Source organism: Colossoma macropomum, unplaced genomic scaffold (assembly GCF_904425465.1).
Source record: "Colossoma macropomum unplaced genomic scaffold, Colossoma_macropomum, whole genome shotgun sequence".
In the NCBI taxonomy this organism is placed as follows: domain Eukaryota; kingdom Metazoa; phylum Chordata; class Actinopteri; order Characiformes; family Serrasalmidae; genus Colossoma; species Colossoma macropomum.
This window is the reverse complement of record NW_023494785.1, coordinates 18315160-18332813: the sequence shown is the minus strand read 5'-3', so window position 1 is coordinate 18332813 and position 17654 is coordinate 18315160.

The window sequence follows — 17654 nt, the reverse complement described above, 5'->3', positions numbered from 1 at the left end:
AAGAAAATGAACAGTTGATGAGCAGTGCTAGGTTGAAAAAAGTATGTCTTTATCCAGCTGCTCTCTAATTAGCAAAGAGTATGGTGTAATATTAAGAGAGACTTACTGTGCATGATCACTGCCATAAGAAAATGTAAAACCATAACTATGTTTCATTCTTTCTGTGACTTTTTACATTAATGACTAATAGGCCAATAGAAATGATAAAAAAACAATGCATTTTGACACACAAATAAAAATAAGAATTTATTCCCCCTTCTACTGTACTCTACTATAAGGGAGCAATATTCAAGGGGGCGATTTTCATTATTTTTTCTGTTTTTATATTTTTCCACTGAAATGCGCTTACAACATTTGTATGGGCTTATGAACCATTTTCCAACCTTTTTTCATTATATTATGCCTTTAGACTGACATATGTAAATGATCTCTGTTGTGATTGGCTGACTGTATTGTGCCTCATTCAAAGAGTAGTCTGGGCTAAAGCACGCCTTATAACTTCAATTAGTTCAATGTAAATGAGCAGGTGAAAAAAGGGACAGAAAAAACTTGCTGTCTAAAGAAAAACACATATCTCCATTTTTGGTGATTTTTATTTTTCTACATCATTTGAACATGGCAGCTGTCCTTTCATAATTTCATACATTGAACCAATATAAATTCTTCAGAATCACTCTGATAAAAACTTAATTTACATTAAAAGTTAAGAAAGTTTTGTCTGCTCCTGTAAAGTTACTATCTTGGAGATACAAGTTTTTCTTTGGATAGCGATGATATGGACTGTGTGGACTCAAGAGAGAAGGATATGTTTTGTGCATGTAATAGTGTTCTCAGAAAACTCTCTAAAAACTGCTGGGTTGTTTTTCTACCTAAAGTCTGGGTTATGCTGGGTAATTTTTTAGGTGTTTTTTTTGTTTAGCCCAGCCTCTGGGTCACAATAACAACTCAACCAATAGGTCAATTCTCCGAACACAACAGTGTGTGAGGAACCTGAATAGAACAAAGTCAATTAAGCGGCTTCTCACAGAGCCATAACTGACAAGCATTGGTAAGTAAACTTCAATAACACACAGACATTTCACTACTTACTATTAAGTAAAACTTTTAAATACATGTGATTTATTTCAAGTAAAAACTATATTATAAACGGTATGTTTTGGTTGTGATGTGGCACTGATAGAATTAACTAACATTAACATATAACATGCAATATATTGCTTGTTTTCCACTGTCTTGCTGGAGAGTCTCTGGAAGCTGTAGCCCATTATATGACATTTGTCCAAATGTATAGCTTAATATCAGATCAGTTTTAAGTAGGCATTAGCATTATCTGTGTAAATTTATTGTAGTTGGCTAATTTTAGCCTACCAACTAAGCTTCACAGGTAACCTACCTACTTAAGTAAACAAACTTGAGTAAATGTAGTTACATTCTTTTACTGTCTGGCACACTACTCTGGATAAGACATTGTTTTTAAATGTAAAATGTTATGTGTTGTTTTTTTCTTCATCTTTTATGTCATCTTGTCTATACAGGTTGTTCTTCCCCAATATGTTAAACTCTGTGTTCTGTAATGTAGTGACTCAGTGCTGGGTGAGAACATGACCCTAATTGGGATGTTTTTTAACCCAGCATTTTTTGGAAAGTACAGATACTACAAGAGATTTGGGCCATTGTAAGAAACACTGACATGGCTACAAGTCATAAGCCTTGCACAGAGAAGCAGCAGAAATGTGTGTGTGTGTGTACAAGTTCATGAAGTAGCGTGCGTCACAGAACAGAGACAGTGGGAAGGGAGCTGCATTCATCACAGGCCTGAGCAGCTGATCCATCCCACACACAGCAGTCATGAGAACAGCAAGCACCCCCCCACCCCAACAGTCCGATCCCACTCTCGATCGTGGTGATTGGTGGCCTGGCCCGCCACACCAATACATCAGCTAGCGGCGCTGATGGTAATTGTGCTGCAAACTGGAGCTGTGCACAGGCCAAGAGAGACAGATGACTGATCAGGGCCAATGGGAGGGAACTGAGAGGTGGAGGATGCTAATGGCCGGTCAAGCACTATGCAGGCACACTGTGCCCAAGAGCCAATTTCAAAAAGAGATGAAATCAGAAATATGTTTATCTTCTGGTTATTACAGAGAAAGAAAGAGCATGAGAGAAAGAGAGAGATCTTGAGGTCATTGCTGCATCTGCGAAGGTTAAATCTCTGCAATGCTTAAACCCACATTTGGCACTTGTAAATTTGACTTACGCTAAAAGCAGTCATTTTAACAGGGAGCCGGTGTTTTGGCCCAGAGGCAGCCACATTTTTTTCTGTGAGGCGGTTTTGAAAAGGCAGTCCAACCCTCAAGACTCCAGCCCTACAATGAGAAGACCTTGGTTGCTCTTACAATAATTAAGGCCTTGGGTTCATGTATTGAGTTTTTCCACACAGACAAGGCCGATTCACCTCAAGGACAGCTTAAGCCCAGCATCCACTGCTCTCTCCATTCCTCTCCCTTCCAGTGCAGACCATCCGAGATTTTTTTTCTTTTTTCATTCCTTTCATTTTTATAACATGCGCTGTGTTCTGATACTTCATTTATTTCTTTTACAGTGAAAAATTGTGCTGTAAAGCTGTGGTGGCAGACTGCAGTGTGCCTCTGCTACTCCCCAGAGCAATTCTCACAGCTTCTCAAACCAAGAGCGGCATTTCATGAAGAGAAGGCAAGTTTACTGTTGCCAAAGGCACAGAGTTTGTATGTGTGTGTGTGTGTGTAAGAGGGTGTGAGAATGTGAGAAAGAGTGCTTCTAGTGCTAGATAACAGCTGGGCCGGGGAGAAAGAGAAAGAGAGAAAAAACAGAGAGAGAGAGAAGCATGCCTCCTGAAGCCAACACAGTTAATAGCCTGCGAAATTCTGTGACAAAGTATTGCTTTGGCTGTTCTAAAAGGGGAATTTTTACACAGATTGTTGTCTGAAAAGAAGACAAGAAGAGAGAGAGATAAAGAGAGAGAGAAAAAAGTGAACCAAGTGTTAGGAAGTCTTTGGACTGAAATGAACCTAAAAGATATTTAAATCAAGACCAGGATTAAGATAACCCGCCCACAGAGGTCCTTATACTTAATAGCAGTTGATGGGCAGCTTACCAGTGTAACCAAACAGTCAGCCATTTCTTTTTCCTCATCTACTTTGCTTGCTTTTACCAACAATACAAACAATGACACTGAATTAATCTGATTCCAAATATGAAATATATTCACCACGTTAGACACCACATTTAGACAGATTTTAGTCTTGCTGGAGGGCCAGCATGGGTTAAAAACAGGGTGATTATATGCTACAAGTTGTCTTAGCCACAGTCCCACAATTCCACATCAATTATACAGAAATCTCCACTGCAAAAGCAACAGTATTACAAGTGTACCTTATAGAGTGGTTTAGGTTAGCCCTACTACAGCCTTCAGTTAAAAAGCTAACAAATGAACGTACATGTAATGTTAGAGTGAACTGTAAACATATAAACTGCACAGCATAAATAGAATATTACTGAAAGCTATTGATGTCAGCAATACTTAAAGCAACATTATGTAACATTTTTACCCTAAAATAACAGTTTCAAAATCATTTTGATGTTATCATTTTGAGTTATAATAGTGAGAATGGTGTCTCTGTCATTGCCACTCCGGCCCGGAATGCCTGCTATAGCTTTAACTTTGAAGGAGTGGGCACGAGACCTACCGTGAGAACTATGTGATTCTTTATGGCACCACGTCACACACCACCAGCTGTGTCCACAGCTGGCTACAAGAAGAAGCTAGCTCAGCATTCCCAGCATGGAGATGATGGCCGAGGCTGCGACGAGACCGAAGAAGACATTGTCAGAGGAAGCAAGGAAAAGAAAAAGAAACAGTGACTGATCAAGAGACTGGATAAGAGTAAATCTCGGACTGGCTTTTAGAGCTAAAAGAAAAAAAAGGATACAAAATATTCTCACTGGCTAACTGGAAAACAAAGAAACCCTGACAGCAGTGTACATCCCTGACAAAGTTATTTCTTAAAGACTGTGAGGTAGGCTGTAACCTTATCTGTCTTCCTCCCTGTCTCAGAGAGTTTTGTGGTTTTTCCGGATGCCAAAAGTCATCTAACCTCAGTCTCGTTTCAGGCTAGCATGCAAAGAAATAAATTCACCTCACACCAAAAACTTTGGTCAGTTTTTGTCAGTTTCATGCCAAACAAGCCTTGAAAGTCTGCAACCTCTTGTAATAAAATCCTGTTATATAACTCTACCTTATAAGTTGACATGGTTCTTTCTCTTCTGATGTTCTTTACAGGTATTTTGCCAAGTTCTGACTCCCCGGCAGACTCTGACTTAGTGTACATGCCCATCAAGCAGGCATATATACGCTACAGATTACACTTGCGATTTCGGTTGTTTACACACAGAAACAATCAAAATCAAGAGTGTAATCTCTAGTGTTCATATGCCTGCATGACGTGTGTGCACTCGAAGAGAATCAAATTCTGTATGTTTAGGCTCATCAACAAATGCACAGTGTACCGCTGTCCATACAAAGCACAATTTATGATTCAGAACAGTGGTGTAAAAGTGAAATACATTTTTTTTTGAAGGTTGGAGAAACTTTTGAGAAAATACATGTTTTGGGTTGGAGTGGGGGCCGTACAGGAAGTGCTGGAAGTTGCTCTAGATTTTGTGTGCTTGCAATGTGTGCTTTTTTTGTACTTTTTCAAAAGTTCCTCCCACCTTCAAGATATGTCATCAGAAGGGAATCTGGCTTGAGGGTCCCTTTAAAACTTTTGCTTAAGCATTAATAACTGTACTGAAGTAGCAAAGAAAGTAGTAAAGAAACAAAATAAATTACCATTACAAAATGTAAATTACAAAAGGTTGAGCACAGCAGTGCAGGATGTTAACTACAAACATCATCTAGAAGCTCTTTATGTCCATTTTTTTTTCTATTTTCTATTAAGCATTTAAGTCAAGAAGGATGAGCTGAAACAGTGGATGCCCAGGTGAAAGGAAATTACAGAAGGCCATATAGAGGGGTCACATCAAACAACTAGATTAGCAGGGTCATTGGGGGGGACGCCTGGAAAGACCATGTTCACTTTCAGTCTAACAAACCACAGACATGTAACTTTTACTGAATGATTTTCTCGTAAATAAATTAGGGATTATCTGGAACAGTTACGGATATCCGGTAAGCCACAGCAAAAGAAAAAAAGCTCTTCAGCCGAAATCCAAAATAAATGTAGAGCTGGAGCAGGAGGCTTAATCTTTTTGGTGATAGCATGCAGCACACAGAGGAATACATTTAAAAATGGTTTATCGCCTGGAAGAGTAGTAGAGGCTACTTCTTCAGATTTGAGCAAAAACCACTGCTAACTGGTAAATGCTGCTCAGGACTCGTCATTTTACACGAGGTATTTTCTCCTCTGTGGACAATGTGCCAAGATGTTATTTGTCAGACAAATATATTTCCATTGTTTCTGTACCTAGCTAACATCAGAGCAGTTAACCTAGTTAGCGACCTCTATGTTCTCAATCATGTTTCATAGTGGAACAGTGTGACATACACACTAACTCACAAATACGAGCAAAACTGTAATATTCTACTGTCCTGTTAAAACATAAAAGCAACTGTTAGTCTGTATATTTTCTCCATCTTTCTGTGATGAAACAAAACTAGTATACTGAATAATGATTTCAGTATGCAAATGCCGGCACCTCGAAAGATTAACCGAGTACTCAAATACCTGTGCACAACCTTGAAATAAACTTGAACATCTCTGCTCAAATCTTCACCAAATTATCATAAAATTCATTGCAAAACAACACAACATATGGAAATACACTGAATGAACAGATTACAATGTAATGTAATTAACGATAAAGGTAATGTGTACACATACATAGCTGATGATCAAGGTTGACCATTTGTTGACACCCCAGTAGTTTCAGGGTTAGAAACAGTTCAAAGCAGTTTGTGCACAATCACAGTGACCACATTTATCCCCACCCCACTACACCGGTATAACCGCAGCCCAAGCAAACATGGTTCTATTAAACTGATGATTGAGTCATTTTTCTTTCTTGATTACAAACGCTAAACACAATGCGTTCACTAAATTATGTATGATGTGTGTATCTTAGGCCTTCTTGTTGTGGTACAGTAATGAGCAAGGAAAACATTCTCAATTGCAAAATGCAGCCCCAGATTACAGTGAGAAGAGGGCTGCTGACATAATGATCATTTATTCAGCATGTGCTCTCTGTAAGAAATGGCTCATGACTACAGGCCATATCCACGCTAAGAGTGATTGCCCTCTGCTGAATCAATGGGCAGCAAATGAGATGGACAATACCTGTTTCCTTTTCCTCTGCCCCCCTTGCTTATTAATCATGTAGCTGTCATTTTTCAAATATACTTTAAATACACCTCTTGGTTTTACTACGCTGACACTTAAGATCAAAAGCATAAGTTAAGTCAGCACGATTTCTACCCCAAAGATATGCGCATGTTTATCTGTAAAGACAACATCATGATTCTCCGAACTGTGATGGCGTTTCTGCATTTTTTGAAGCATGTACTCATGAACAACTGGAAAAGCTTACATCTTTTTAAATGTGTCAGTCTTTGAAAGGGTGCTCTAATGCCACAATGTTTTCAAATGTAGACAGCTTGCTCTCTAGGCTCAGTGAGTTTGAAAAAAAGGCAAGATGTCTTACCCCCATCAAATATAACACTGTCAAAACATTATAAGGATCTAGCTTCTCTGATCACAGCTGCAGCGTGATCTGCTGGAGTTTAGCATCAGCTAATGGCTCAAGCAGCTGGAGGAGAAAGAGGAACCCATATACATTTATGGGAGACATAATCTAAATATGCAACAGAAGAGCAAGAGTTCAATCCGAGGTCTGGAGAGGCAACATAATACATTTTATAGGGTGCCTGCCTATTTGTGTAATATGGGAAACTTTGAGTGATACCATTTCCAGTTTAATTTGGGGCTGTGGAAACAAAGCCATCCGTCATGCGCTTTTAAAAGTCAGCGTGCGAGAAATGACGGCACGGTTCAGGAGCATTGCTCTGAGCGGAAAGGCCACCCCATAACCAGGCCATAAAGCGGCAGGCCTGCAACCTGCTCCTGTGCCCACGCGCTCAAGATGGCTCGATAAACAGCAACAGAGACAGCGGTTCACTTTGACATTTCCAACAGCGAAATCGTAAACTGAGAGGTGTCGCTTTAAAAGGCCATTCAGTTAAACTAAGTATTTGTTTATTGGGCTGTTGCTTGTGTGGTTGGACCACAGTCTATGGGTTGGACTCCCAGTGGAAGCTCCCTGAAGTGTAACCCAAGGGAGCACAACCCTTTCTGCTTTGTATTTTCACCAGGAAAAGCCAGGGTGGTCTCTGCTATTATCTCTTTGCCATCAAAGTAGGAATAAGGTTGGAGTATGCATGGAAAGGAAATGCACGTGCTTGTCAAAATGAATTGGATTTCAAGGGTTTTTCTTCTTACATCATGTTTTGTTGTGAATATGTGTTTGTTTTGTGTGCCAGGCTTTTATAAACACTTGAAAATGACCTTCACATTCAGAATGTACAGAAAAGAAAGAAAACAGAGGAAAGCAGTCCTGCTCTCAGGAAAAAATCATGCCCTAATGGCAGATAACTTTGAACTTCAAGGTTGCAACTAAAAAGCACTTTATACACTCAACTGAAAAAGACACCATGAACTACCATTATGCTATGACAGCACCGAGCATCCAGCTAACTTACTAACTTAAGGTACATTTTCTGTTTCAGGCAAAATACGGAAGACACAGGAAAACGTTTCTAATGTATTGTGTACTCTACGGCAGTAATTTCAGGTGTGAAAATCTGGTCTGAGAAGTGGGGAGGGGGACCTCACAAGGTTATTGCTTACGTACAGCAATTTAAAGGTAAAACTAGGAAAATAAAGTACATCTATAGTTTGAGTTACTATATTAACATGATGTTCACATAGAAAATTAAGCATTAAAAACAGCTTGCAGTTGAATTGCATAACTCAACTGCAAATACAAAAAAAAAACATTCTGTGATGAACTGTGACACATGGCCTTACATGACAGCTCTTTGGTAACTCTAAGACACTGAAGAGACTTGTTTTAGCCAAAACACTATGTGCATGCGGCATCGTCACTCATGCAGCTATGGTTTTGCAATGACATGATATCATTGGTAAGGGAGCTTTTATGGAAAAATCCTTCCCAAAAATATGTACTCAGCAATATAACCTACTTTTTTCAGCAATCACCCTGTGAACCCTCAAAACTATCTCACATGATTTCAAAAAGTGAGGGAGAGATGTGCCCGTTGCTTCCCCTCTCTAATTTTGCATATGGGTCATTCTCCATTTGGAGTGGGAATTCAGGTGGATACATTTTTTAAAAATCAATTTCTTTCATCCCAAAACTAAATAATCTCAATATGTCCAGTAACATATCCAATTAGAGTGTATGTGGGCGGCATGGTGCCGTGGGAAGCACTGTCGTCTTACAGCAAGAAGGGCCTGAGTTCGATTCCCCGGCCAGGCAACCAGGGTCCTCTCTGTGTGTAAAAATGATATGTGGCATTATTTTCTTACAAATTTTATTATCCAGCAATTAAAGCACATAAAACAGTGACACATAGAAGTTATGTGCTGCCTAATAAACAAAATTATTAATAAATTAATGAAATACAGTGCGCAAGTATGGACTCGCCTTCTCATGCCTTGAGATGCTTCTTCTGTGATGAGCCTTGACCCAAGGAAGCAGTTTAATAGAGTTGAAAATACTAAGTTAAAATGTAACATAAAATTCCTGATAACAACAGTGACCGAAATCTCTGTGACAAATAAACTATATATATATATATATATATATATATATATATATATATATATATCTCATTGACGTTATACTACATTATATATATATATATATATATATATATATATGTAGTACAACGTTAATGATATAAAAAGTAACTAGTAATGTATTTCACACAAATTCCTAAGTTAAACCTCTTAAAAGTGTTGTTTTATATTAAAAATGGTTCCTCAAATGTTAAAAAGTTTTGTGATGAGCTGTTTTACATATGCAGGATAAAAAAAGAAAAATCAGAGAAATCATGAGGGAAAAGTATTATTTAATCTTAGGTCAACTGTGTGAATGTACATACTAACGTTTGGAGCTGTGCCTAATATGTTTTCATGCCCTGCAACCTTTGTGACATGATTTCCCACTCCAAATGAAGAATGACCCATAAGTGGTTAGGTTGTATATCAGTTGTATTGTAAATATTATTCAGGTGAAACAGTAGGCCAGTAAGGCCTCGAGTAATGATTCGAGGCATCTGAGCTTCAGGCGTTGTTAATTACAAACAACACCGGATTTGAGCAATGTAATTAATTAATCTGATTTAATCAGATCAAATCACAGTGATCCTATTATTTAGAAAGAAGCTTGGTTGTGGTGGGATGTTACAGCAAAGACCCCTGTTTAACATTGACCATGGTTGGATAATTGAGACGTTGAGGAATTTGCTTCATTAATTGTCTGTTTATTGTTGATCTCTCTCAAATCAGTGAACGCTTATTTCACTTTGAAAACGGGGCGCAGAGGAAAAGATGCAGAAAGAGTGAAGGAGCGCTGCTCTGCTCTCAGTGTGCTTCCTGGCCGCATGGTGCCAACACATAAATCACTGCAGGAACTGTCTCAGCGTGATAGAGTCAAATTATTACGGCTAAGCACACAAGTATGTGGAATGATTAAACTGTCTGGGCTCTTCCAAGTGGAGATGGATGTATGATTAATCGCAGGCTTCTGTTGAACTGGACAGAAAAGTGAAACACCGAGCGCTGACTTCCAGCAGTCTATTTCCACACAGTGGAAACAGAGGAGCATAAAAGCGGCATCACAGTGAACCTACTGCTCCCTGGGGCTGAGCAAACTCTGCTGTTGTCCAAAATGTTTCTTTTAAAGTTAGCATGCTTGGTAATGTGAAGTATTTTGACGGTTAGAGAATCACAGGTTCTGTGAGCATTTTGTTGAACTTGTAGTGATTTAAAATGGAAGCTTTTTAATTAAGCTCTTAAATATGCCAGTGTCATGCCTTCTCTTCTTTATCTTATTTCAGTTTCCTGGCGTTGAGAATCATTAACTGTGTAAGGCTCCCTGTGGGAGATACTCAGCTCCTCGCTATATTTACTCATTTCAGCACATTAATCAATGGGACGTTTGCGCCCCCACTATCCTCTCCACTTTATTGTAATGGTTTATGAATCACTTAAATCGTCTGTGGAGAATCCAACTTCAGAGTGGCTCTTAATGGGTTTTTAACTTGTATTAAGACAGGAGTAATGGTGTCCTTCTTTGTATAACCGTTAATAAAGCTTCACTTATTCACTTAGATATTTTGCCTTGTGCCTTGTCTTTTGGCTCTTTGTGACCACTGTCTTGTTTCAGAAATTCAGACGGAGGCAACTATGTATTTACAGTGCTACACTTCATGCAACATTGTTCCTATTTTGTTATGATGGGTCAGCAGAGATTAGTTTACAGTAAATAATGCAACACATCATTGCTTTCCTAACAGAACTGTGTATCTACAAAATGTTAATTTTGGAGAAGGCAAAAACATTCTTAACAATTCATGTAAGTTAATATAATGAGGTATCATTACAAGTAATCACAGAGCATTTCTGTTGGTCCATTCATCATGAACTGTTTAGTTGCTGTGCTCAGTTGATGTAGAAAAATAAAAGTCGACGTGGGGGGCAGAGATATGTGGATTTTATATGACAGCAAAACGTTTATTAGGCATTACACTCTAGCAGTTACGAAAAGTAATGGCTGGAAAAAGTACATGCTACTCCTGTGCCTCTTCAGCAAGTCCCACCTTAAGTACAACACAGACATGGTTTAGTCTAGACTCCTTGTCTATCATAGCTGACCACAAAAATGTGGAAATAAAGGCAGTAGATCATCCACCCATCCATCATTCCACCTATCCATCTGTCTGTCCATTCATCAATCAACCACAATATTGTCAGCTCCCTGCAGGACAACATATTGTCTCCAGTGTAAGCTAGTTATTTCTGAACTTTCTTTCCCTCTTCTTTCACCTCTATCTTATTGTATTTTCATTCAGTTCAAGGCCTTTTCAAACTTTACTCTATTTTGTGGAAAGAGTTATGGTTTAAATATTGAAGAATATAATGCAGCAATGGTATAGAAGGCCTATATGATTTTAAAACATCTGTAGATCATGATCATGAAAAAAAAAAACCTTCTCATTTTGTGACCAGTGAATTTAATTAGACAAAGCGTGGTTGAATTTCCATCTCCAAAATAAGGAAAGCTCATCACATAATTTGGCATGCCCATGAGGCCCCCGCCTTTCCCTCATCTTCTTACTTCAGGGATGATAGCAACTTCCAGCATTGTCAATTACCCAGATCAACTTTCATTTCATGTGTTTTAGTAACAGGTTGAACATTAAGGAATTAAACCTACCAGTTAAAGCAATTAGCAGGAGCATTAATGATTTCTCCATCGGCATTCTGATACACCTGCATATTAAATTCATGGAAATGGCCCTGATTATTATTAATGGGATGCGTGTGTGTCATGCAGGTGGGCTCACTGGCCCTTCACCACGTCTCTGATGAAGTTAAGAATTCCGTTAATCTGATTATAAATCGTAGGCCCTGTAGTCTTTAAGGACTGCAAGTCAGCAGGGATAGAAATGAAGATTATTAAATCAGATTCATTTTATCTTGACTGTAGTTTTTCAAACTTAGCTACAAAGACTATTTATAATTTCCCTCTCTCTTATATAATATGCAGTACATCATTCTTGTAGATTTTTGTTGTGAGTGAGTTTGAGTGTGTCTTTTTTGCCCATATTTCTGTATTACACTGTTCTTGCGAATAACCTTTAACTTCAGAACCCCTGGATATCTGCTGTCTTTGGGCATCAGAGGGCAAGGACTCTTCAGTCAGGCCTCATATGCTTCAAATGCTACAACATAAACTCTTAAGTCCTGCAGAGTAATCAAAGGTCTGATACAAACATGTCTTATACCTTTAAGCATCTATGCAAATCATAAACAGTATGGAATCCCGCGGAAAAAATCTTTGGACTGCTACATTCGCTGAGTGATTCATGTTGAAAACCCAGCTTTTTCCCTTTCCACAAAAAGGGCAAAGTAAATTGATTACAATAATGTATAAAACAGGGCAAATTCAACTCTGATGACAGAATTCACCCAATTGTATATATATAAGAGCTAGAAGCTCCCTTTAGCTGCAGGGGGAGTTATTGTAGCACTGGCTCTGCTCTGATTGCTGTGTTTAGTATGGCTTTGAGAGGTCACTGGCCCCATCTCCTCTACCTTAGTCCGTAATAGCCACTCTTTGGGCCTGCTCACACTCAGCCAGGCTTCACTCTCCCGGGCCTGAATGCATCCAATTTCCCCACGGTGACGTGCCTGCCTCACACTTACTGTGGCGCAATCCACTCACCCATCTGCACTGTGTCTTTGGGTTACATTAGATTACTGCACGAATCCCCCTTTTAGCCTTTTGAACCCTAGCAGAGCCTGCTGCCACTGCATCCCGCAGAACATCACAAGCTACTGTTCCACACTTACCTGCCTCTGCTGAGGGCAAGTTTATTCTCACTGTCAACCTGGATCCCACATTTGATGATTCCTGCACTGTGAAACGCATACTTGCTATTTTACACACTCGGTTTTTCACCACAGGCAAATGAGTTATGAAGCCAATAAGGGGCGATGTGGAAGGTGGCAAGAAAATGGTGGAGAACAAAAACACTGGAATACATCAGGGCTGGATTTAGTGGTTGGTGTCGGTCGCTGTGTCTCTGCGACAGAGGTGATGGGCCACGGGAGACTGGAGACAGCTTGCAGCTCTCTGTTTCATCTCATTTTCATAATCATAAGGCATCCTGGAGCTGCAGCTGTGCCAATATCTTGTGGGCCACATTGGGGGAAAACATGATTATATTACTCTGTAAGTGTCCAGGCTTGGCTCTGACTGGCACGGAATGGCCCTCTAAAAGGGAGACCAGAGAATTATAGAAATTGGATCAAATTTAGAAAAATGGACCCAATTCCATTTTTCTCCTCCTTGTCCCAGTGATCCCTTGTCTAGGCTCCAAGCTGTGCAGCAACAAAAAAAGAGAGCATGTCAAGGGAAATGCATTTCAGGATTAAAAAAAAATGAAAAGGTAAGCAAAATATACATTTAAATACATTTTGTTTATTCCCAAGATGCCCTGATAACATTATCTTACTTTATGCCTTTTCTTCACATACAGAGCAGCGCACTAATAGCTGATAGCCAAGGTGTTTCCCAGGCAGGTGCACCTCTCTTGTGTGGACAGAAGTCCATGAGGCTGTCCTTCAACTCAACACAGTCTCCAGTGCAACACCAGCACATGAATATTTGATCATGCATGACCTTGCAATGGTGCCCACTGTGTGACTATTCATTAACTTCAATTGATGCAAAATTCCACCTGACAAACTAATGTCACCGGCAGAGCAAATTGTAATAAAAGCAAATCCACATTTATGCCATCTGGAAGGATGTCTAATCCTTCTTTCATTTCACATTTCTTCTGCCTAATTTTAGTTCTTCTTCACAGTACATTCTTATAGCAGAGCACATTGTCTTTGTGCTTTGAATGCTCAATGGTCCCTTAAATTATTTTTGAAGCATGTTTGGTCCAGTAGTACGTGACTTATTGAAGCTTTGCAAAACATATCAAGTAATATTACTAAATTTAACAGTAAAAGTAACAGATCACAACAAGATCCCAATATAATTAGTCATAGAATGTGCTTTGAAAGTGAACTATGAATGCATTACTTTTATAACTCCACAGCATATTCAAATAACAGAGCGATGGACAGTAGCTCAAGAAGCATTCATGTTAGACTGTAATAAGATATTTTCATCATATAAAGGCATATAGAAAAAACATCTACACAACATGATAAAATGCATAGCATCTGCACAAACACACATTTGTGCTCACCAGAAAGCAGCAGCAAGATAGATGTATTCAATCAAGCACTAAATTGGAACTGTTGTGGGTAGCATAACCATCAACACATCGATTCAGTACTGTTGAGCAGTGATAGGCCAGTGTTCTTTGAGGACCCCTGGGACCCAGAAATATATATGCAGAAAATTGGAAATCAATGCAAGTTTATAATCATAGTTGAAGCAATACTGTTTAAGCAATTTTAAAAAATGGCGGCCATCATTTTATAAAAAGGTTGAGTTGTTTGAGTGAGTAGTTATAGATGCTCTGGTGAACAGTTAGAAGCCATTAACAATAGGGGGAAGGACTGTTCCATGTTTATGTTACCTTTACTGAGTATGTAGGGTCAGATATTTCACAAATTACATATCCAGCATTAGCACCAGCTCTCAGAAATGGAATAAAAAATCAACTCAGGGCAGAACTGCTATTTTAACATTTCTAATCTTGTGTTCCATCCCCAGCATGACGTTCAAATACACTCTTATACGTCAATACAGTTAGCAAAATTCCCCTTTTAAAACATATAAACATGCTAGCTAAATGCTTTCTTGCATCATAAAACAAAATTACATAAATAATACACAGAAAAGCACAAAGGGCAATCATGCCGATTATAAATCTTGTAAAATGATAGTGTAGCGTGGTAAAGAAATGTTTTGGCATGTTGGATTATGTGTTCAGCAGTGAACGCTACACTTTTTTCATTTTCAATCCTCAAACTGGTTTGCAGCCCCAATTACTACTTGCTTTTTAAATCAGAGGTTAACATATGTAGCCAATGTTATAGGCTCAAAATGTACCATTCACCTAGTCTTTATATGGAAAGTGGATTGCAAAAACAGCTTGTTTTGAATTCACTGTTTTTGTATTGTCATAAAAACCTATGCAAAATGTATACCTGCCAGTTCAGCCAACGCAACATAGCCAATCGAAACAGAAATCATTTACATACATGGCATAGCTAGCATACTAGCATAGGACATCGTGGTCTGGATCTCGTTAGTTTCAGAAGGTCTTGTTTTACTGAACTGTGAGGTCCAGTCTGGAAAAAACAACGTTCTGATAATGCAGCAGCCTACTATGCAGGAAAGCTTGCATTCAAGGACTACCCAGTCAGCAATGACAGGCCTTGCCCTCAGGTGACTTTAGAACAGCTGTGGTTGGCCCATGGAATTAATTGTCCATGTTTGAACGAGACACTACAGTAGCAACAGTAAGGGCTTTAGCTTGGTTGCAATAGCTGCTCCCTTTTTTAGGCTACAAGCTCCATAATTTACATTAATCTGTTCTCATTAACTGTATGAGAAGCCTACTACCTTTGTGGTTAGCTGGGGTTTAGCAGGGTTTTTTGACATATTTGAAATGAATATGCAGCATGAGAGAGAGATAGAGAGAGAGAGGTAAATAATTTAAACGAGTACAAAGTACATAAGGTCATAACATCAAAACGTGCAATGGTCAGTTTTTTTTCCAGATTTTGAATTTAGGTTTCAATGTGTATTTTGAACTGAAAATAAATGGATGAATATAGTTAAATAATCACCTGAATGACAGTGTAACAGTAGCCAAATCAGTTTATGGGACACCTGTAGTTGTTTAAGGAAGAAGGGAGAGATGAGGAATTTACAAATCAAAAAGGAAAAGGTACATAACGAAAATTATGGGTAAAAAAATGGAGCAATGAATTGGTGAAAACTGACAGATTAGAAATTATCATCTGGTGTACTATACATGTTCAGCAGTTAGTCTATGTGAACTTGGTCACTTTTCTGCAAAATGGACCTAAATTTTTTATCCTAGTTACGGGCCTGTTTACATATATCAGTCTAAAAGGCACATTAACACAAAATATTTAATTCTATAGTTAAATGAGGTTGGAATATGGTCTTGTAAAAATGACTGATGACTGCTTATGGTACATAAACCTTTACAAATGTCATAAGTGGACTATGGGGAAAAACTAAATACAAGAAAAGTATATGGGCCCTTTAAACCAGCAGCATGCAGAATCAAACCTGCACCTGTATTTGCTGAGCAGCACCCGTTATGGGCACATTATTCATGTTAAAAATAATTTTCTGTGTGACATGGACCATAAATAAATAAGCAATCTGAGGAAATTCTTTTACCTCAGAGCTGTTAAGTTACTGTAATACAGCACAGGCATGCAAAGCAAAAGTAATCCCTTCACAGAGGACATGACCAAAGCCTCATATTTTGATGGCTTCCCAAAAATACAGTGGATCATTGCATAGAAATATGCAGAGTCCTCTGTCACTTATTATGGAAGTAGATGTATTATTTCAAAGAGTGACAGCATCTCGGCCAGCACTCGTCTCAATGTGAGACGACTTCGGGAAAATACAGGATGCAACAAGACAGCTGACATATACTCAACACCTTCTATGCATATCAAGGCAAAATCTGACTGCTCTGGGTCAGATTACAGTGACATCACTCATGAGTACATCAGTCGGCATGCCTTGGTGATATCAGCGGAATGACATCATTCCTGATTACACATGTCAGGGATGTGTCTGTATTTGTGCATCTCATTCCAGGGCACTTTGGCCTCTTGCTAGGGCAAGACCCTACTAGACCCCTGCACTGCAGTTTTGTGTTGTATTTCTGCTCCAACAAACCTTGTGTGGAATCAACGAGGGGAAGACTGAGCTGTGCAGTGCAGTGTTCCCTCAGGGCTGAGAATAGGAACTGCTGGTGAGGGGAATAGGAAACCTCCCCTGTAGACTATTTGTTTATTCTGTTTCGAGAGAACTTTTGATTGAATGACAAGAGACCAGAGATGCTTCTGGAAAGGCGCTTTAGAAAAAGAAACAAAAAAAACAACACAAGCTTTAATGGTAGTTAGTAACTGTCTTTTAAAGGGCCAATATCCTATATTTTTCTTGTATTTTATTTTGGTACCTTGAGATCCACTTTTGGTTTTATAAACCAAAAATGGTCATAACAGATTTTTACATGACGATTTTCTAAGTTCTTCTTATCCTTTACACTGTAAAAAAATGGGGGTTTTATGGCCTCCTTAAAATTTTAAGTTAACTGAATTTTAAACAATTAGAATTGAAATAGAATTTCAAATAAAGTTGACAAAGCATAAAACAGACTTTTGTTCTGTTAAGTAATCTACTAATCGAAGTTCAATTAACTTACAATTTTAAGGCAGACATGTAATCTTTTTTAGGTTATAACCCCATTTTTACAGTGTAGAAATAAACAGGCTGCTTCTGTTACTGCACCTTTAAGACTGACATAAATAAATGAGTTTTGATCTGATTGGCTGACCTGTATTGTGCCTCATTCAAAAAGCACTCCTAGCTGAAACTTTCTTTAGAACTTTAATATGAGTGGGTGGGGCTAAACAGATAGATATGTAAATGAGTTGTTTCTCATGATGTCGTAGAAACAGTGAATTCAAAACAGATTTTTTTTGTAGCTTAGCTTCAATATGTGGACTGTATGGACTGGATAGTAAATGGTACGCTTTGAGAGTTTAACAGTATTAACATATTACTTCAAA